This window comes from Heterodontus francisci, chromosome X (assembly GCF_036365525.1).
Source record: "Heterodontus francisci isolate sHetFra1 chromosome X, sHetFra1.hap1, whole genome shotgun sequence".
NCBI lineage: Eukaryota > Metazoa > Chordata > Chondrichthyes > Heterodontiformes > Heterodontidae > Heterodontus > Heterodontus francisci.
Genome location: NC_090421.1, coordinates 21,979,417 through 22,002,489, shown reverse-complemented (window position 1 = coordinate 22,002,489; position 23,073 = coordinate 21,979,417).

Below are 23,073 nucleotides of genomic sequence, written 5' to 3'. Positions count from 1 at the left end.
AAATCCCTCCTGTGAACAGAACCCCATCTAAAATCCCTCCTGTGAACAGAACCCCATCTAATATCCCTCCTGTGAACAGAAACCCATCTAAAACCCCTCCTGTGAACAGACCTCCATCTAATATCCCTCCTGTGAACAGACCACCATCTAATATCCATCCTGTGAACAGAACCCCATCTAAAATCCCTCCTTTGAAAAGAAACCCATCTAATATCCCTCCTGTGAACAGACCTCCATCTAATATCCCTCCTGTGAACAGACCTCCATCTGATATCCCTCCCGTGAACAGAACCCCATCTAATATCCGTCCTGTGAACAGAAACCCATCTAATATCCCTCCTGTGAACAGACCTCCATCTAAAATCCCTCCTGTGAACAGAAACCCATCTAATATCCCTCCTGTGAACAGAAACCCATCTGAAACCCCTCCTGTGAACAGACCTCCATCTAAAATCCCTCCTGTGAACAGACCTCCATCTAAAATCCCTTCTGTGAACATACCTCCATCTAATATCCCTCCTGTGAACAGAAACCCTTCTAAAACCCCTACTGTGAACAGATCTCAATCTAATATCCCTCCTGAGAACAGACCTCCATCTAATATCCCTCCTGTGAACAGACCTCCATCTCAAATCCCTCCTGTGAACAGACCTCCATCTAAAATCCCTCCTGTGAACAGACCTCCATCTAAAACCCCTCCTGTGAACAGACATCCATCTAATATCCCTCCTGTGAACAGAAACCCATCTAAAACCCCTCCTCTGAACAGACCTCCATCTAATATCCCTCCTGTGAACAGACCACCATCTAATATCCATCCTGTGAACAGAACCCCATCTAAAATCCCTCCTTTGAACAGAAACCCATCTAATATCCCTCCTGTGAACAGACCTCCATCTAATATCCCTCCTGTGAACAGACCTCCATCTGATATCCCTCCCGTGAACAGAACCCCATCTAATATCCCTCCTGTGAACAGAAACCCATCTAATATCCCTCCTGTGAACAGAAACCCATCTAATATCCCTCCTGTGAACAGAAACCCATCTGAAACCCCTCCTGTGAACAGACCTCCATCTAAAATCCCTCCTGTGAACAGACCTCCATCTAAAATCCCTCCTGTGAACATACCTCCATCTAATATCCCTCCTGTGAACAGAAACCCATCTAAAACCCCTACTGTGAACAGACCTCAATCTAATATCCCTCCTGAGAACAGACCTCCATCTAATATCCCTCCTGTGGACAGACCTCCATCTCAAATCCCTCCTGTGAACAGACCTCCATCTAAAATCCCTCCTGTGAACAGACCTCCATCTAAAACCCCTCCTGTGAACAGACCTCCATCTAAAATCCCTCCTGTGAACAGACCTCCATCTAAAACCCCTCCTGTGAACAGACATCCATCTAATATCCCTCCTGTGAACAGACCTCCAGCTAACATCCCTCCTGTGAACAGACCTCCATCTAAAACCCCTCCTGTGAACAGACCTCCATCTAATATCCATCCTTTGAACAGACTTCCATTTAAAATCCCTCCTGTGAACAGACCTCCATCTAATATCCCTCCTGTGAACAGACCTCCATCTAATATCCTTCCTGTGAACAGACCTCCATCTAAAATCCCTCCTGTGAACAGAAACCCATCTAATATCCCTCCTGTGAACTGAAACCCATCTAAAACCCTCCTGTGAACAGACATCCATCTAAAATCCCTCCTGTGAACAGACCTCCATCTAAAATCCCTCCTGTGAACAGACCTCCATCTCAAATCCCTCCTGTGAACAGACCTCCATCTAATATCCCTCCTGTGAACAGACCTCCATCTAATATCCCTCCTGTGAACAGAAACCCATCTAAAACCCCTCCTGTGAACAGAAACCCATCTAAAACCCCTCCTGTGAACAGACCTCCATCTAATATCCCTCATGTGAACAGAACCCCATCTAATATCCCTCATGTGAACAGAACCCCATCTAAAACCCCTCCTGTGAACAGAACCCCATCTATTACCCCTCCTGTGAACAGACCTCCATCTAATATCCCTCATGTGAACAGAACCCCATCTAATATCCCTCATGTGAACAGAACCCCATCTAAAACCCCTCCTGTGAACAGAACCCCATCTAAAGCCCCTCCTGTGAACAGACCTCCATCTAAAATCCCTCCTGTGAACAGACCTCCATCTAAAATCCCTCCTGTGAACAGAACCCCATCTAATATCCCTCCTGTGAACAGACCTCCATCTAATAAACCTCTTGTGAACAGACCTCCATCTAATATCCCTCCTGTGAACAGAACCCCATCTAATATCCCTCCTGTGAACAGAACCCCATCTAAAACCCCTCCTGTGAACAGAACCCCATCTAAAATCCCTCCTGTGAACAGACCTCCATCTAAAATTCCTCCTGTGAACAGACCTCCATCTAATATCCCTCCTGTGAACAGACCTCCATCTAAAACCCCTCCTGTGAACAGAAACCCATCTAATATCCCTCCTGTGAACAGACTTCCGTCTAATATCCCTCCTGTGAACAGACCTCCATCTCAAATCCCTCCTGTGAACAGACCTCCATCTAATATCCCTCCTGTGAACAGACCTCCATCTAAAATCCCTCCTGTGAACAGACCTCCATCTAATATCCCTCCTGTGAACAGAACCCCATCTAATACCCCTCCTGTGAACAGACCTCCATCTAATATCTTTCATGTGAACAGAACCCCATCTAATATCCCTCATGTGAACAGAACCCCATCTAAAACCCCTCCTGTGAACAGAACCCCATCTAAAGCCCCTCCTGTGAACAGACCTCCATCTAAAATCCCTCCAGTGAACAGACCTCCATCTAAAATCCCTCCTGTGAACAGACCTCCGTCTAATATCCCTCCTGTGAACAGACCTCCATCTAATATCCCTCCTGAGAACAGAACCCCAACTAATATCCCTCCTGTGAACAGACCTCCATCTAATATCTCTCTTGTGAACAGACCTCCATCTAATATCCCTCCTGTGAACAGAACCCCATCTAATATCCCTCCTGTGAACAGAACCCCATCTAAAACCCCTCCTTTGAACAGACCCCATCTAAAATCCCTCCTGTGAACAGACCTCCATCTCAAATCCCTCCTGTGAACAGACCTCCATCTAATATCCCTCCTGTGAACAGAACCCCATCTAATACCCCTCCTGTGAACAGACCTCCATCTAATATCTTTCATGTGAACAGAACCCCATCTAATATCCCTCATGTGAACAGAACCCCATCAAAACCCCTCCTGTGAACAGAACCCCAACTAAAGCCCCTCCTGTGAACAGACCTCCATCTATTATACCTCATGTGAACAGACCTCCATCTAATATCCCTCCTGTGAACAGAACCCCATCTAATACTCCTCCTGTGAACAGACCTCCATCTAATATCTTTCATGTGAACAGAACCCCATCTAATATCCCTCATGTGAACAGAACCCCATCTAAAACCCTCCTGTGAACAGAACCCCATCTAAAGCCCCTCCTGTGAACAGACCTCCATCTAAAATCCCTCCTGTGAACAGACCTCCATCTAAAATCCCTCCTGTGAACAGACCTCCATCTAATATCCCTCCTGTGAACAGACCTCCATCTAATATCCCTCCTGTGAACAGAACCCCATCTAATATCCCTCCTGTGAACAGACCTCCATCTAATATCTCTCTTGAGAACAGACCTCCATCTAATATCCCTCCTGTGAACAGACCTCCATCTAAAATCCCTCCTGTGACCAGAACCCCATCTAAAATCCCTCCTGTGAACAGAACCCCATCTAATATCCCTCCTGTGAACAGAAACCCATCTAAAACCCCTCCTGTGAACAGACCTCCATCTAATATCCCTCCTGTGAACAGACCACCATCTAATATCCATCCTGTGAACAGAACCCCATCTAAAATCCCTCCTTTGAACAGAAACCCATCTAATATCCCTCCTGTGAACAGACCTCCATCTAATATCCCTCCTGTGAACAGACCTCCATCTAATATCCCTCCCGTGAACAGAACCCCATCTAATATCCCTCCTGTGAACAGAAACCCATCCAATATCCCTCCTGTGAACAGACCTCCATCTAAAATCCCTCCTGTGAACAGAAACCCATCTAATATCCCTCCTGTGAACAGAAACCCATCTGAAACCCCTCCTGTGAACAGACCTCCATCTAAAATCCCTCCTGTGAACAGACCTCCATCTAAAATCCCTCCTGTGAACATACCTCCATCTAATATCCCTCCTGTGAACGGAAACCCATCTAAAACCCCTACTGTGAACAGACCTCAACCTAATATCCCTCCTGAGAACAGACCTCCATCTAATATCCCTCCTGTGAACAGACCTCCATCTCAAATCCCTCCTGTGAACAGACCTCCATCTAAAACCCCTCCGGTGAACAGACATCCATCTAATATCCCTCCTGTGAACAGACCTCCATCAAATATCACTCCTGTGAATAGACATCCATCTAATATCCCTCCTGTGAACAGACCTCCAGCTAACATCCCTCCTGTGAACAGACCTCCATCTAAAACCCCTCCTGTGAACAGACCTCCATCTAATATCCATCCTTTGAACAGACTTCCATTTAAAATCCCTCCTGTGAACAGACCTCCATCTAATATCCCTCCTGTGAACAGACCTCCATCTAATATCCCTCCTGTGAACAGACCTCCATCTAAAATCCCTCCTGTGAACAGAAACCCATCTAATATCCCTCCTGTGAACTGAAACCCATCTAAAACCCTCCTGTGAACAGACATCCATCTAAAATCCCTCCTGTGAACAGACCTCCATGTAAAATCCCTCCTGTGAACAGACCTCCATCTCAAATCCCTCCTGTGAACAGACCTCCATCTAATATCCCTCCTGTGAACAGAAACCCATCCAATACACCTCCTGTGAACAGAACCCCATCTAAAACCCCTCCTGTGAACAGACCTCCATCTAAAATCCCTCCTGTGAACAGACCTCCATCTCAAATCCCTCCTGTGAACAGACCTCCATCTAATATCCCTCCTGTGAACAGACCTCCATCTAATATCCCTCCTGTGAACAGAAACCCATCCAATACACCTCCTGTGAACAGAACCCCATCTAAAACCCCTCCTGTGAACAGACCTCCATCTACTATCCCTCCTGTGAACAGAACCCCATCTATTACCCCTCCTGTGAACAGACCTCCATCTAATATCCCTCATGTGAACAGAACCCCATCTAAAATCCCTCCTGTGAACAGAACCCCATCTAATATCCCTCCAGTGAACAGAACCCATCTAATATACCTCCTGTGAACAGAACCCATCTAATATCCCTCCTGTGAACAGACCTCCATCTAATATCCCTCCTGTGAACAGAACCCCATCTAATATCCCTCCTGTGAACAGACCTCCATCTAATATCTCTCTTGTGAACAGACCTCCATCTAATATCCCTCCTGTGAACAGAACCCCATCTAATATCCCTCCTGTGAACAGAACCCCATCTAAAACCCCTCCTGTGAACAGAACCCCATCTAATATCCCTCCTGTGAACAGAACCCCATCTAATATCCCCCCTGTGAACAGATCTCCATCTAAAATCCCTCCTGTGAACAGACCTCCATCTAAAATCCCTCCTGTGAACAGAACCCCATCTAATAACCCTCCTGTGAAAAGACCTCCATCTCAAACCCCTCCTGTGAACAGACCTCCATCCAATATCCCTCCTGTGAACAGAACCCCATCTAATAACCCTCCTGTGAACAGACCTCCATCTGATATCCCTCCTGTGAACAGAACCCCATCTAATATCTCTCCTGTGAACAGACCTCCATCTAAAATCCCTCCTGTGAACAGAACCCCATCTAAAACCCCTCCTGTGAACAGAACCCCATCCAATATCGCTCCTGTAAACAGACCTCCATCTAATATCCCTCCTGTGAACAAAAACCCATCTAAAACCCCACATGTGAACAGACCTCCATCTAAAATCCCTCCTGTGAACAGACCTCCATCTAAAATCCCTCCTGTGAACAGAAACCAATCTAATATCCCTCCTGTGAACAGACTTCCATCTAATATCCCTCCTGTGAACAGAAACCCATCTAAAACCCCTCCTGTGAACAGACCTCCATCTAAAATCCCTCCTGTGAACAGACCTCCATCTAATATCCCTCCTGTGAACAGACCTCCATCTAATATCCCTCCTGTGAACAGAACCCCATCTAATATCCCTCCTGTGAACAGACCTTAATCTAAAATCCCTCCTGTGAACAGAACCCCATCTAATATCCCTCCTGTGAACAGACCTTAATCTAAAATCCCTCCTGTGAACAGAACCCCATCTAATATCCCTCCTGTGAACAGACCTTAATCTAATATCCCTCCGGTGAACAGAACCCCATTAAAATCCTTCCTGAGAACAGAACCCCATCTAATATCCCTCCTGTGAAAAGACCTCCATCTAAAATCCCTCCTGTGAACAGAAACCCATCTAATATCCCTCCTGTGAACAGACCTCCATCAAAAATCCCTCCTGTGGACAGACCTCCATCTAAAATCCCTCCTGTGAACAGAACCCCATCTAAAATCCCACCTGTGAACAGAAACCCATCTAATAACCATCCTGTGAAAAGAACCCCATCTAATATCCCTCCTGTGAACAGAACCCCATCCAATATCGCTCCTGTAAACAGACCTCCATCTAATATCCCTCCTGTGAACAGAACCCCTGCCAATATCCCTCCTGTGAACAGAACCCCATCTAATATCCCTCCTGTGAACAGACCTCCATCTAAAATCCCTCCTGTGAACAGAACCCCATCTAATATCCTTCCTGTGAACAGAACCCCATCTAAAATCCCTCTTGTGAACAGACCTCCATCTAATATCCCTCCTGTGAACAGACCTCCATCTAAAATCCCTCCTGTGAACAGAACCCGATCTAATATCCCTCCTGTGAACAGAACCACATGTAATATCCCTCCTGTGAACAGACCTCCATCTAATATCCCTCCTGTGAACAGAACCCCATCTAATATCCCTCCTGTGAACAGACCTTAATCTAAAATCCCTCCTGTGAACAGAACCCCATCTAATATCCCTCTGGTGAACAGAACCCCATCTAAAATCCCTCCTGTGAACAGAACCCCATCTAATATCCCTCCTGTGAACAGACCTCCATCTAAAATCCCTCCTGTGAACAGAAACCCATCTAATATCTCTCCTGTGAACAGACCTCCATCTAAAATCCCTCCTGTGAACAGAACCCCATCTAATATCCCTCCTGTGAACAGACCTCCATCGAAAATCCCTCCTGTGAACAGACCTCCATCTAAAATCCCTCCTGTGAACAGATCTCCATCTAAAATCCCTCCTGTGAACAGAGCTCCATCTAAAATCCCTCCTGTGAACAGAACCCCATCTAATATCCCTCCGGTGAACAGACCTCCATCTAAAATCCCTCCTGTGAACAGAACCCCATCTAATATCCCTCCTGTGAACAGATCTCTATCTAAAATCCCTCCTGTGAACAGAACACCATCTAATATCCCTCCTGTGAACAGACCTCCATCTAATAACCCTCCTGTGAACAGATCACCATGTAATATCCCTCCTGTGAACAGACCTCCATCTAATAACCCTCCTGTGAACAGATCACCATCTAATATCCCTCCTGTGAACAGACCTCCATCTAAAATCCCTCCGGTGAACAGAACCCCATTAAAATCCCTCCTGAAAACAGAACCCCATCTAATATCCCTCCTGTGAAAAGACCTCCATCTAAAATCCCTCCTGTGAACAGAAACCCATCTAATATCCCTCCTGTGAACAGACCTCCATCAAAAATCCCTCCTGTGGACAGACTTCCATCTAAAATCCCTCCTGTGAACAGAACCCCATCTAAAATCCCACCTGTGAACAGAAACCCATCTAATCACCATCCTGTGAAAAGAACCCCATCTAATATCCCTCCTGTGAACAGAACCCCAGCCAATATCCCTCCTGTGAACAGAACCCCATCTAATATCCCTCCTGTGAACAGACCTCCATCTAAAATCCCTCCTGTGAACAGAACCCCATCTAATATCCTTCCTGTGAACAGAACCCCATCTAAAATCCCTCCTGTGAACAGACCTCCATCTAATATCCCTCCTGTGAACAGACCTCCATCTAAAATCCCTCCTGTGAACAGAAACCGATCTAATATCCCTCCTGTGAACAGAACCACATGTAATATCCCTCCTGTGAACAGACCTCCATCTAATATCCCTCCTGTGAACAGAACCCCATCTAATATCCCTCCTGTGAACAGACCTTAATCTATAATCCCTCCTGTGAACAGAACCCCATCTAATATCCCTCCGGTGAACAGAACCCCATCTAAAATCCCTCCTGTGAACAGAACCCCATCTAATATCCCTCCTGTGAACAGACCTCCATCTAAAATCCCTCCTGTGAACAGAAACCCATCTAATATCTCTCCTGTGAACAGACCTCCATCTAAAATCCCTCCTGTGAACAGAACCCCATCTAATATCCCTCCTGTGAACAGACCTCCATCGAAAATCCCTCCTGTGAACAGACCTCCATCTAAAATCCCTCCTGTGAACAGATCTCCATCTAAAATCCCTCCTGTGAACAGAGCTCCATCTAAAATCCCTCCTGTGAACAGAACCCCATCTAATATCCCTCCTGTGAACAGACCTCCATCTAAAATCCCTCCTGTGAACAGAACCCCATCTAATATCCCTCCTGTGAACAGACCTCCATCTAAAATCCCTCCTGTGAACAGAACACCATCTAATATCCCTCCTGTGAACAGACCTCCATCTAATAACCCTCCTGTGAACAGATCACCATGTAATATCCCTCCTGTGAACAGACCTCCATCTAATAACCCTCCTGTGAACAGATCACCATCTAATATCCCTCCTGTGAACAGACCTCCATCTAAAATCCCTCCTGTGAACAGAACCCCATCTAAAATCCCTCCTGTGAACAGAAACCCATCTAATAACCCTCCTGTGAAAAGAACCACATGTAATATCCCTCCTGTAAACAGACCTCCATCTAATATCCCTCCTGTGAACAGAACCCCATCTAATATCCCTCCTGTGAACAGACCTTAATCTAAAATCCCTCCTGTGAACAGAACCCGATCTAATATCCCTCCGGTGAACAGAACCCCATCTAAAATCCCTCCTGTGAACAGAACCCCATCGAATATTCCTCCTGTGAACAGACCTCCATCTAAAATCCCTCCTGTGAACAGAACCCCATCTAATATCCTTCCTGTGAACAGAACCCCATCTAAAATCCCTCCTGTGAACAGACCTCCATCTAATATCCCTCCTGTGAACAGACCTCCATCTAAAATCCCTCCTGTGAACAGAACCCCATCTAATATCCCTCCTGTGAAGAGAACCACATGTAATATCCCTCCTGTGAACAGACCTCCATCTAATATCCCTCCTGTGAACAGAACCCCATCTAATATCCCTCCTGTGAACAGACCTTAATCTAAAATCCCTCCTGTGAACAGAACCCCATCTAATATCCCTCCGGTGAACAGAACCCCATCTAAAATCCCTCCTGTGAACAGAACCCCATCTCTTATCCCTCCTGTGAACAGACCTCCATCTAAAATTCCTCCTGTGAACAGAAACCCATCTAATATCTCTCCTGTGAACAGACCTCCATCTAAAATCCCTCCTGTGAACAGAACCCCATCTAATATCCCTCCTGTGAACAGACCTCCATCGAAAATCCCTCCTATGAACAGACCTCCATCTAAAATCCCTCCTGTGAACAGATCTCAATCTAAAATCCCTCCTGTGAACAGAGCTCCATCTAAAATCCCTCCTGTGAACAGAACCCCATCTAATATCCCTCCTGTGAACACACCTCCATCTAAAATCCCTCCTGTGAACAGAACCCCATCTAATATCCCTCCTGTGAACAGATCTCTATCTAAAATCCCTCCTGTGAACAGATCACCATGTAATATCCCTCCTGTGAACAGACCTCCATCTAATAACCCTCCTGTGAACAGATCACCATCTACTATCCCTCCTGTGAACAGACCTCCATCTAGAATCCCTCCTGTGAACAGAACCCCATCTAAAATCCCTCCTGTGAACAGAAACCCATCTAATATCCCTCCTGGGAAAAGAACCCCATCCAATATCCCTCCTGTGAACAGACCTCCATCTAAAATCCCTCCTGTGAACAGAACCCCATCTAATATCACTCCTGTGAACAGAACCGCATCTAATATCCCTCCTCTGAACAGACCTCCATCTAATAACCCTCCTGTGAACAGACCTCCATCTAATATCCCTCCTGTGAACTGAACCCCATCTAATATCCCTCCTGTGAACAGACATCCATCTAATATCCCTCCTGTGAACAGACCTCCATCCAAAATCCCTCCTGTGAACAGAACCCCATCTAATATCCCTCCTGTGAACAGATCTCCATCTGATATCCCTCCTGTGAACAGAACCCCATCTAATATCCCTCCTGTGAACAGAAACCCATCTCATATCCATCATGTGAACAGAAACCCATCTAAAATCCCTCCTGTGATCAGAAACCCATCTAATATCCCTCCTGTGAACAGAACCCCATCTAAAATCCCTCCTGTGAACAGAAACCCATCTAGAATCCCTCCTGTGAACAGAAACCCATCTAAAATCCCTCCTGTGAACAGAACCCCATCTAACATCCCTCCTGTGAACAGACCTCCATCTAATATCCCTCCTGTGAACAGAACCCCATCTAATATCCCTCCTGTGAACAGACCTCCATCTAAAATCCCTCCTGTGAACAGACCTCCATCTAATATCCCTCCTGTGAACAGAACCCCATCTAAAATCCCTCCTGTGAACAGAACCCCATCTAATAACCCTCCTGTGAACAGACCTCCATCTAAAACCCCTCCTGTGAACAGAACCCCATCTAATAACCCTCCTATGAACAGACCTCCATCTAATCTCCCTCCTGTGAACAGAACCCCATCTAATATCCCTCCTGTGAACAGACCTCCATCTAAAATCCCTCCTGTGAACAGAACCCCATCTAATAACCCTCCTGTGAACAGACCTCCATCGAAAACCCCTCCTGTGAACAGAACCCCATCTAATAACCCTCCTGTGTACAGACCTCCATCTAATATCCCTCCTGTGAACAGAACCCCATCTAATATCCCTCCTGTGAACAGATCTCCATCTAAAATCCCTCCTGTGAACAGACCTCCATCTAAAATCCCTCCTGTGAACAGAAACCCATCTAATAACCCTCCTGTGAAAAGACCTCCATCTCAAACCCCTCCTGTGAACAGACCTCCATCCAATATCCCTCCTGTGAACAGAACCCCATCTAATAACCCTCCTGTGAAAAGACCTCCATCTGATATCCCTCCTGTGAACAGAACCCCATCTAATATCTCTCCTGTGAACAGACCTCCATCTAAAATCCCTCCTGTGAACAGAACCCCATCTAAAATCCCTCCTGTGAACAGAACCCCATCCAATATCGCTCCTGTAAACAGACCTCCATCTAATATCCCTCCTGTGAACAGAAACCCATCTAAAACCCCTCATGTGAACAGACCTCCATCTAAAATCCCTCCTGTGAACAGACCTCCATCTAAAATCCCTCCTGTGAACAGAAACCCATCTAATATCCCTCCTGTGAACAGACTTCCATCTAATATCCCTCCTGTGAACAGAAACCCATCTAAAACCCCTCCTGTGAACAGACCTCCATCTAAAATTCCTCCTGTGAACAGACCTCCATCTAATAACCCTCCTGTGAACAGACCTCCATCTAATATCCCTCCTGTGAACAGAACCCCATCTAATATCCCTCCTGTGAACAGACCTTAATCTAAAATCCCTCCTGTGAACAGAACCCCATCTAATATCCCTCCTGTGAACAGACCTTAATCTAAAATCCCTCCTGTGAACAGAACCCCATCTAATATCCCTCCTGTGAACAGACCTTAATCTAATATCCCTCCAGTGAACAGAACCCCATTAAAATCCCTCCTGAGAACTGAACCCCATCTAATATCCCTCCTGTGAAAAGACCTCCATCTAAAATCCCTCCTGTGAACAGAAACCCATCTAATATCCCTCCTGTGAACAGACCTCCATCGAAAATCCCTCCTGTGGACAGACCTCCATCTAAAATCCCACCTGTGAACAGAAACCCATCTAATAACCATCCTGTGAAAAGAACCCCATCTAATATCCCTCCTGTGAACAGAACCCCATCCAATATCGCTCCTGTAAACAGACCTCCATCTAATATCCCTCCTGTGAACAGAACCCCAGCCAATATCCCTCCTGTGAACAGAACCCCATCTAATATCCCTCCTGTGAACAGACCTCCATCTAAAATCCCTCCTGTGAACAGAACCCCATCTAATATCCTTCCTGTGAACAGAACCCCATCTAAAATCCCTCCTGTGAACATACCTCCATCTAAAATCCCTCCTGTGAACAGACCTCCATCTAAAATCCCTCCTGTGAACAGAACCCGATCTAATATCCCTCCTGTGAACAGAACCACATGTAATATCCCTCCTGTGAACAGACCTCCATCCAATATCCCTCCTGTGAACAGAACGCCATCTAATATCCCTCCTGTGAACAGACCTTAATCTAAAATCCCTCCTGTGAACAGAACCCCATCTAATATCCCTCCGGTGAACAGAACCCCATCTAAAATCCCTCCTGTAAACAGAACCCCATCTAATAACCCTCCTGTGAACAGACATCCATCTAAAACCCCTCCTGTGAACAGAACCCCATCTAATAACCCTCCTATGAACAGACCTCCATCTAATCTCCCTCCTGTGAACAGAACCCCATCTAATATCCCTCCTGTGAACAGACCTCCATCTAAAATCCCTCCTGTGAACAGAACCCCATCTAATAACCCTCCTGTGAACAGACCTCCATCGAAAACCCCTCCTGTGAACAGAACCCCATCTAATAACCCTCCTGTGTACAGACCTCCATCTAATATCCCTCCTGTGAACAGAACCCCATCTAATATCCCTCCTGTGAACAGATCTCCATCTAAAATCCCTCCTGTGAACAGACCTCCATCTAAAATCCCTCCTGTGAACAGAAACCCATCTAATAACCCTCCTGTGAAAAGACCTCCATCTCAAACCCCTCCTGTGAACAGACCTCCATCCAATATCCCTCCTGTGAACAGAACCCCATCTAATAACCCTCCTGTGAACAGACCTCCATCTGATATCCCTCCTGTGAACAGAACCCCATCTAATATCTCTCCTGTGAACAGACCTCCATCTAAAATCCCTCCTGTGAACAGAACCCCATCTAAAATCCCTCCTGTGAACAGAACCCCATCCAATATCGCTCCTGTAAACAGACCTCCATCTAATATCCCTCCTGTGAACAGAAACCCATCTAAAACCCCTCATGTGAACAGACCTCCATCTAAAATCCCTCCTGTGAACAGACCTCCATCTAAAATCCCTCCTGTGAACAGAAACCCATCTAATATCCCTCCTGTGAACAGACTTCCATCTAATATCCCTCCTGTGAACAGAAACCCATCTAAAATCCCTCCTGTGAACAGACCTCCATCTAAAATCCCTCCTGTGAACAGACCTCCATCTAATATCCCTCCTGTGAACAGACCTCCATCTAATATCCCTCCTGTGAACAGAACCCCATCTAATATCCCTCCTGTGAACAGACCTTAATCTAAAATCCCTCCTGTGAACAGAACCCCATCTAATATCCCTCCTGTGAACAGACCTTAATCTAAAATCCCTCCTGTGAACAGAACCCCATCTAATATCCCTCCTGTGAACAGACCTTAATCTAATATCCCTCCAGTGAACAGAACCCCATTAAAATCCCTCCTGAGAACAGAACCCCATCTAATATCCCTCCTGTGAAAAGACCTCCATCTAAAATCCCTCCTGTGAACAGAAACCCATCTAATATCCCTCCTGTGAACAGACCTCCATCGAAAATCCCTCCTGTGGACAGACCTCCATCTAAAATCCCTCCTGTGAACAGAACCCCATCTAAAATCCCACCTGTGAACAGAAACCCATCTAATAACCATCCTGTGAAAAGAACCCCATCTAATATCCCTCCTGTGAACAGAACCCCATCCAATATCGCTCCTGTAAACAGACCTCCATCTAATATCCCTCCTGTGAACAGAACCCCAGCCAATATCCCTCCTGTGAACAGAACCCCATCTAATATCCCTCCTGTGAACATACCTCCATCTAAAATCCCTCCTGTGAACAGAACCCCATCTAATATCCTTCCTGTGAACAGAACCCCATCTAAAATCCCTCCTGTGAACATACCTCCATCTAAAATCCCTCCTGTGAACAGACCTCCATCTAAAATCCCTCCTGTGAACAGAACCCGATCTAATATCCCTCCTGTGAACAGAACCACATGTAATATCCCTCCTGTGAACAGACCTCCATCCAATATCCCTCCTGTGAACAGAACCCCATCTAATATCCCTCCTGTGAACAGACCTTAATCTAAAATCCCTCCTGTGAACAGAACACCATCTAATATCCCTCCGGTGAACAGACCTCCATCTAAAATCCCTCCTGTGAACAGAACCCCATCTAATATCCCTCCTGTGAACAGACCTCCATCTAAAATCCCTCCTGTGAACAGAAACCCATCTAATATCTCTCCTGTGAACAGACCTCCATCTAAAATCCCTCCTGTGAACAGAACACCATCTAATATCCCTCCTGTGAACAGACCTCCATCGAAAATCCCTCCTGTGAACAGACCTCCATCTAAAATCCCTCCTGTGAACAGATCTCCATCTAAAATCCCTCCTGTGAACAGAGCTCCATCTAAAATCCCTCCTGTGAACAGAACCCCATCTAATATCCCTCCTGTGAACAGACCTCCATCTAAAATCCCTCCTGTGAACAGAACCCCATCTAATATCCCTCCTGTGAACAGATGTCTTTCTAAAATCCCTCCTGTGAACAGAACACCATCTAATATCCCTCCTGTGAACAGACCTCCATCTAATAACCCTCCTGTGAACAGATCACCATGTAATATCCCTCCTGTGAACAGACCTCCATCTAATAACCCTCCTGTGAACAGATCACCATCTAATATCCCTCCTGTGAACAGACCTCCATCTAAAATCCCTCCTGTGAACAGAACCCCATCTAAAATCCCTCCTGTGAACAGAAACCCATCTAATAATCCTCCTGTGAAAAGAACCACATGTAATATCCCTCCTGTGAACAGACCTCCATCTAATATCCCTCCTGTGAACAGAACCCCATCTAATATCCCTCCTGTGAACAGACCTTAATCTAAAATCCCTCCTGTGAACAGAACCCCATCTAATATCCCTCCGGTGAACAGAACCCCATCTAAAATCCCTCCTGTGAACAGAACCCCATCGAATATCCCTCCTGTGAACAGACCTCCATCTAAAATCCCTCCTGTGAACAGAAACCCATCTAATATCTCTCCTGTGAACAGAGCTCCATCTAAAATCCCTCCTGTGAACAGAACCCCATCTAATATCCCTCCTGTGAACAGACCTGCATCGAAAATCCCTCCTGTGAACAGACCTCCATCTAAAATCCCTCCTGTGAACAGATCTCCATCTAAAATCCCTCCTGTGAACAGAGCTCCATCTAAAATCCCTCCTGTGAACAGAACCCCATCTAATATCCCTCCTGTGAACAGACCTCCATCTAAAATCCCTCCTGTGAACAGAACCCCATCTAATATCCCTCCTGTGAACAGATCTCTATCTAAAATCCCTCCTGTGAACAGAACACCATCTAATATCCCTCCTGTGAACAGACCTCCATCTAATAACCCTCCTGTGAACAGATCACCCTGCAATATCCCTCCTGTTAACAGACCTCCATCTAATAACCCTCCTGTGAACAGATCACCATCTAATATCCCTCCTGTGAACAGACCTCCATCTAAAATCCCTCCTGTGAACAGACCTCCATCTAAAATCCCTCCTGTGAACAGAACCCCATCTAATATCCCTCCTGTGAACAGAACCCCATCTAATATCCCTCCTGTGAACAGACCTCCATTTAATAACCCTCCTGTGAATAGACCTCCATCTAATATCCCTCCTGTGAACAGAACCCCATCTAATATCCCTCCTGTGAACAGACCTCCATCAAATATCCCTCCTGTGAACAGACCTCCATCTAAAATCAATCCTGTGAACAGAACCCCATCTAATATCCCTCCTGTGAACAGATCTCCATCTGATATCCCTCCTGTGAACAGAACCCCACCTAATATCCCTCCTGTGAACAGAAACCCATCTCATATCCCTCATGTGAACAGAAACCCATCTAAAATCCCTCCTGTGATCAGAAACCCATCTAATATCCCTCCTGTGAACAGAACCCCATCTAAAATCCCTCCTGTGAACGGAAACCCATCTAGAATCCCTCCTGTGAACAGAAACCCATCTAAAATCCCTCCTGTGAACAGAACCCCATCTAACATCCCTCCTGTGAACAGACCTCCATCTAATATCCCTCCTGTGAACAGAACCCCATCTAATATCCCTCCTGTGAACAGACCTCCATCTAAAATCCCTCCTGTGAACAGACCTCCATCTAATATCCCTCCTGTGAACAGAACCCCATCTTAAATCCCTCCTGTGAACAGAACCCCATCTAATAACCCTCCTGTGAACAGACCTCCATCTAAAACCCCTCCTGTGAACAGAACCCCATCTAATAACCCTCCTGTGAACAGATCTCCATCTAATATCCCTCCTGTGAACAGAACCCCATCTAATATCCCTCCTGTGAACAGACCTCCATCTAAAATCCCTCCTGTGAACAGAACCCCATCTAATAACCCTCCTGTGAACAGACCTCCATCGAAAACCCCTCCTGTGAACAGAACCCCATCTAATAACCCTCCTGTGAACAGACCTCCATCCAATATCCCTCCTGTGAACAGAACCCCATCTAATATCCCTCCTGTGAACAGATCTCCATCTAAAATCCCTCCTGTGAACAGACCTCCATCTAAAATCCCTCCTGTGAACAGAACCCCATCTAATATCCCTCCTGTGAACAGACCTCCATCTAAAATCCCTCATGTGAACAGAACCCCATCTAATATCCCTCCTGTGAACAGACCTCCATCTAATAACCCTCCTGTGAACAGATCACCATGTAATATCCCTCCTGTGAACAGACCTCCATCTAATAACCCTCCTGTGAACAGATCACCATCTAATATCCCTCCTGTGAACAGACCTCCATCTAAAATCCCTCCTGTGAACAGAACCCCATCTAAAATCCCTCCTGCGAACAGAAACCCATCTAATAATCCTCCTGTGAAAATAACCACATGTAATATCCCTCCTGTGAACAGACATCCATCTAATATCCCTCCTGTGAACAGAACCCCATCTAATATCCCTCCAGTGAACAGACCTTAATCTAAAATCCCTCCTGTGAACAGAACCCCATCTAATATCCCTCCGGTGAACAGAACCCCATCTAAAATCCCTCCTGTGAACACAACCCCATCGAATATCCCTCCTGTGAACAGACCTCCATCTAAAATCCCTCCTGTGAACAGAAACCCATCTAATATCTCTCCTGTGAACAGAGCTCCATCTAAAATCCCTCCTGTGAACAGAACCCGATCTAATATCCCTCCTGTGAACAGACCTGCATCGAAAATCCCTCCTGTGAACAGACCTCCATCTAAAATCCCTCCTGTGAACAGATCTCCATCTAAAATCCCTCCTGTGAACAGAGCTCCATCTAAAATCCCTCCTGTGAACAGAACCCCATCTAATATCCCTCCTGTGAACAGACCTCCATCTAAAATCCCTCCTGTGAACAGAACCCCATCTAATATCCCTCCTGTGAACAGATCTCTATCTAAAATCCCTCCTGTGAACAGAACACCATCTAATATCCCTCCTGTGAACAGACCTCCATCTAATAACCCTCCTGTGAACAGATCACCCTGCAATAACCCTCCTGTTAACAGACCTCCATCTAATAACCCTCCTGTGAACAGATCACCATCTAATATCCCTCCTGTGAACAGACCTCCATCTAAAATCCCTCCTGTGAACAGAACCCCATCTAAAATCCCTCCTGTGAACAGAAACCCATCTAATAACCCTCCTGTGAAAAGAACCCCATCCAATATCCCTCCTGTGAACAGACCTCCATCTAAAATCCCTCCTGTGAACAGAACCCCATCTAATATCCCTCCTGTGAACAGAACCCCATCTAATATCCCTCCTGTGAACAGACCTCCATTTAATAACCCTCCTGTGAATAGACCTCCATCTAATATCCCTCCTGTGAACAGAACCCCATCTAATATCCCTCCTGTGAACAGACCTCCATCAAATATCCCTCCTGTGAACAGACCTCCATCTAAAATCAATCCTGTGAACAGAACCCCATCTAATATCCCTCCTGTGAACAGATCTCCATCTGATATCCCTCCTGTGAACAGAACCCCACCTAATATCCCTCCTGTGAACAGAAACCCATCTCATATCCCTCATGTGAACAGAAACCCATCTAAAATCCCTCCTGTGATCAGAAACCCATCTAATATCCCTCCTGTGAACAGAACCCCATCTAAAATCCCTCCTGTGAACGGAAACCCATCTAGAATCCCTCCTGTGAACAGAAACCCATCTAAAATCCCTCCTGTGAACAGAACCCCATCTAACAGCCCTCCTGTGAACAGACCTCCATCTAATATCCCTCCTGTGAACAGAACCCCATCTAATATCCCTCCTGTGAACAGACCTCCATCTAAAATCCCTCCTGTGAACAGACCTCCATCTAATATCCCTCCTGTGAACAGAACCCCATCTAAAATCCCTCCTGTGAACAGAACCCCATCTAATCACCCTCCTGTGAACAGACCTCCATCTAAAACCCCTCCTGTGAACAGAACCCCATCTAATAACCCTCCTGTGAACAGACCGCCATCTAATATCCCTCCTGTGAACAGAACCCCATCTAATATCCCTCCTGTGAACAGACCTCCATCTAAAATCCCTCCTGTGAACAGAACCCCATCTAATAACCCTCCTGTGAACAGACCTCCATCGAAAACCCCTCCTGTGAACAGAACCCCATCTAATAACCCTCCTGTGAACAGAACTCCATCCAATATCCCTCCTGTGAACAGAACCCCATCTAATATCACTCCTGTGGACAGATCTCCATCTAAAATCCCTCCTGTGAACAGACCTCCATCTAAAATCCCTCCTGTGAACAGAAACCCATCTAATAACCCTCCTGTGAAAAGACCTCCATCTCAAACCCCTCCTGTGAACAGACCTCCATCCAATATCCCTCCTGTGAACAGAACCCCATCTAATAACCCTCCTGTGAACAGACCTCCATCTGATATCCCTCCTGTGAACAGAACCCCATCTAATATCCCTCCTGTGAACAGACCTCCATCTAAAATCCCTCCTGTGAACAGAATCCCATCTAATATCCCTCCTGTGAACAGAAACCCATCTAAAATCCCTCCTGTGATCAGAAACCCATCTAATATCCCTCCTGTGAACAGACCTCCAGCTAATAACCCTCCTGTGAACAGATCATCATGTAATATCCCTCCTGTGAACAGACCTCCATCTAATAACCCTCCTGTGAACAGATCACCATCTAATATCCCTCCTGTGAACAGACCTCAATCTAAAATCCCTCCTGTGAACAGAACCCCATCTAAAATCCCTCCTTTGAATAGAAACCCATCTAATAACCCTCCTGTGAAAAGAACCCCATCCAATATCCCTCCTGTGAACAGACCTCCATCTAAAATCCCTCCTGTGAACAGAACCCCATCTAATATCCCTACTGTGAACAGAACCCCATCTAATATCCCTCCTGTGAACAGACCTCCATCTAATAACCCTCCTGTGAACAGACCTCCATCTAATATCCCTCCTGTGAACAGAACCCCATCTAATATCCCTCCTGTGAACAGACCTCCATCTAATATCCCTCCTGTGAACAGACCTCCATCTAAAATCCCTCCTGTGAACAGAACCCCATCTAATATCCCTCCTGTGAACAGATCTCCATCTGATATCCCTCCTGTGAACAGAACCCCATCTAATATCCCTCCTGTGAACAGAAACCCATCTCATATTTTTCATGTGAACAGAAACCCATCTAAAGTCCCTCCTGTGATCAGAAACCCATCTAATATCCCTCCTGTGAACAGAACCCCATCTAAAATCCCTCCTGTGAACAGAAACCCATCTAGAATCCCTCCTGTGAACAGAAACCCATCTAAAATCCCTCCTGTGAACAGAACCCCATCGAACATCCCTCCTGTGAACAGACCTCCATCTAATATCCCTCCTGTGAACAGAACCCCATTTAATATCCCTCCTGTGAACAGACCTCCATCTAAAATCCCTCCTGTGAACAGACCTCCATCTAATATCCCTCCTGTGAACAGAACCCCATCTAAAATCCCTCCTGTGAACAGAACCCCATCTAATAACCCTCCTGTGAACAGACCTCCATCTAAAACCCCTCCTGTGAACAGAACCCCATCTAATAACCCTCCTGTGAACAGACCTCCATCTAATATCCCTCCTGTGAACAGAACCCCATCTAATATCCCTCCTGTGAACAGACCTCCATCTAAAATCCCTCCTGTGAACAGAACCCCATCTAATAACCCTCCTGTGAACAGAACTCCATCGAAAACCCCCCCTGTGAACAGAACCCCATCTAATAACCCTCCTGTGAACAGACCTCCATCCAATATCCCTCCTGTGAACAGAACCCCATCTAATATCCCTCCTGTGAACAGATCTCCATCTAAAATCCCTCCTGTGAACAGACCTCCATCTAAAATCCCTCCTGTGAACAGAAACCCATCTAATAACCCTCCTGTGAAAAGACCTCCATCTCAAACCCCTCCTGTGAACAGACCTCCATCCAATATCCCTCCTGTGAACAGAACCCCATCTAATAACCCTCCTGTGAACAGACCTCCATCTGATATCCCTCCTGTGAACAGAACCCCATCTAATATCTCTCCTGTGAACAGACCTCCATCTAAAATCCCTCCTGTGAACAGAACCCCATCTAAAATCCCTCCTGTGAATAGAACCCCATCTAAAATCCCTCCTGTGAACAGAACCCCATCCAATATCGCTCCTGTAAACAGACCTCCATCTAATATCCCTCCTGTGAACAGAACCCCATCCGATATCCCTCCTGTGAACAGAACCCCATCTAATATCCCTCCTGTGAACAGACCTCCATCTAATATCCCTCCTGTGAACAGACCTCCATCTAAAATCCCTCCTGTGAACAGAACCCCATCTAATATCCTTCCTGTGAACAGAACCCCATCTAAAATCCCTCCTGTGAACAGACCTCCATCTAATATCCCTCCTGTGAACAGACCTCCATCTAAAATCCCTCCTGTGAACAGAACCCCATCTAATATCCCTCCTGTGAACAGAACCACATGTAATATCCCTCCTGTGAACAGACCTCCATCTAATATCCCTCCTGTGAACAGAACCCCATCTAATATCCCTCCTGTGAACAGACCTTAATCTAAAATTCCTCCTGTGAACAGAACCCCATCTAATATCCCTCCAGTGAACAGAACCCCATCTAAAATCCCTCCTGAGAACAGAATCCCATCTAATATCCCTCCTGTGAACAGACCTCCATCTAAAATCCCTCCTGTGAACAGAAACCCATCTAATTTCTCTCCTGTGAACAGACCTCCATCTAAAATCCCTCCTGTGAACAGAACCCCATCTAATATCCCTCCTGTGAACAGACCTCCATCGAAAATCCCACCTGTGGACAGACCTCCATCTAAAATCCCTCCTGTGAACAGATCTCCATCTAAAATCCCTCCTGTGAACAGAACCCCATCTAATATCCCTCCTGTGAACAGACCTCCATCTAAAATCCCTCCTGTGAACAGAACCCCATCTAATATCCCTCCTGTGAACAGATCTCTATCTAAAATCCCTCCTGTGAACAGACCTCCATCTAATAACCCTCCTGTGAACAGATCACCATGTAATATCCCTCCTGTGAACAGACCTCCATCTAATAACCCTCCTGTGAACAGATCACCATCTAATATCCCTCCTGTGAACAGACCTCCATCTAAAATCCCTCCTGTGAACAGAACCCCATCTAAAATCCCTCCTGTGAACAGAAACCCATCTAATAACCCTCCTGTGAAAAGAACCCCATCTAATATCCCTCCTGTGAACAGACCTCCATCTAAAATCCCTCCTGTGAACAGAACCCCATCTAATATCCCTCCTGTGAACAGAACCCCATCTAATATCCCTCCTGTGAACAGACCTCCATCTAATAACCCTCCTGTGAACAGACCTCCATCTAATATCCCTCCTGTGAACAGAACCCCATCTAATATCCCTCCTTTGAACAGACATCCATCTAATATCCCTCCTGTGAACAGACCTCCATCTAAAATCCCTCCTGTGAACAGAACCCCATCTAATATCCCTACTGTGAACAGATCTCCATCTGATATCCCTCCTGTGAACAGAACACCATCTAATATCTCACCTGTGAACAGACTTCAATCTAAAATTCCTCCTGTGAACAGAACCCCATCTAAAATCCCTCCTGTGAATAGAACCCCATCTAAAATCCCTCCTGTGAACAGAACCCCATCTAATATCCCTCCTATGAACAGACCTCCATCTAAAATCCCTCCTGTGAACAGAACCCAATCTAATATCCCTCCTGTGAACAGAACCCCATCTAATATCCCTCCTGTGAACAGACCTCCATCTAATATCCCTCCTGTGAACAGACCTCCATCTAAAATCCCTCCTGTGAACAGAACCCCATCTAATATCCCTCCTGTGAACAGACCTCCATCGAAAATCCCTCTTGTGGACAGACCTCCATCTAAAATCCCTCCTATGAACAGATCTCCATCTAAAATCCCTCCTGTGAACAGAACCCCATCTAATATCCCTCCTGTG